Below are 1338 nucleotides of genomic sequence, written 5' to 3' on the forward strand. Positions count from 1 at the left end.
TAAACACAGGGAAGCAACAACGCGAGCTATTGATCTACAACATAATTTGCAAAATACTACCAGGACTAAGTTCATGATAAATTTAAGTTCAATTAATCATATTACTTAAGAACTCCCACTTAGATAGACATCCCTCTAATCCTCTAAGTGATTACGTGATCCAAATCAACTAAACCATGTCCGATCATCACGTGAGATGGAGTAGTTTCATTGGTGAACATCATTATGTTGATCATATCTACTATATGATTCACGCTCGACCTTTCGGTCTCCGTGTTCCGAGGCCATATCTGTATATGCTTGGCTCGTCAAGTATAACCTGAGTATTCCGCGTGTGCAACTGTTTTGCACCCATTGTATTTGAACGTAGAGCCTATCACACCCGATCATCACGTGGTGTCTCAGCACGAAGAACTTTCGCAACGGTGCATACTCAGGGAGAACACTTCTTGATAATTAGTGAGAGATCATCTTTTAATGCTACCGTCAATCAAAGCAAGATAAGATGCATAAAAGATAAACATCATATGCAATCAAAATCTGTGACATGATATGGCCATCATCATCTTGCGCCTTTGATCTCCATCTCCAAAGTACTGTCATGATCTCTATCGTCACCGGCATGACACCATGATCTCCATCATCTTGATCTATATCAATGTGTCGTCACACGGTCGTCTCGCCAACTATTGCTCTTGCAACTATTGCTATCGCATAGCGATAAAGTAAAGCAATTATTTGGTGCTTGCATCTTATGCAATAAAGAGACAACCATAAGGCTTTTGCCGATAACTTTAACAAAACATGATCATCTCATACAACAACTTATATCTCATCACGTTTTTACCATATCACATCACAATATGCCCTGCAAAAACAAGTTAGATGTCCTCTACTTTGTTGTTGCAAGTTTTACGTGGCTGCTACGGGCTTAAGCAAGAACCAATCTTACCTACGCATCAAAACCACAACGATAGTTTGTCAAGTTGGTGTTGTTTTAACCTTCGCAAGGACCGGGCGTAGCCACACTTGGTTCAACTAAAGTTGGAGAAACTGTCACCCGCTAGCCACCTTTGTGCAAAGCACGTTGGGAGAACTGGTCTCGCGTAAGCGTACGCGTAATGTCGGTCCGGGCCGCTTCATCCAACAATACCGCCGAACCAAAGTATGACATGCTGGTAAGCAGTATGACTTATATCGCCCACAACTCACATGTGTTCTACTCGTGCATATAACATCAAACCATAAAAACCTAGGCTCGGATGCCACTAGTGGGGAACGTAGTAATTTCAAAAAAATTCCTACGCACACGCAAGATCATGGTGATGCATAGCAACG

This window comes from Triticum dicoccoides, chromosome 3A (assembly GCF_002162155.2).
Source record: "Triticum dicoccoides isolate Atlit2015 ecotype Zavitan chromosome 3A, WEW_v2.0, whole genome shotgun sequence".
NCBI classification, from domain to species: domain Eukaryota; kingdom Viridiplantae; phylum Streptophyta; class Magnoliopsida; order Poales; family Poaceae; genus Triticum; species Triticum dicoccoides.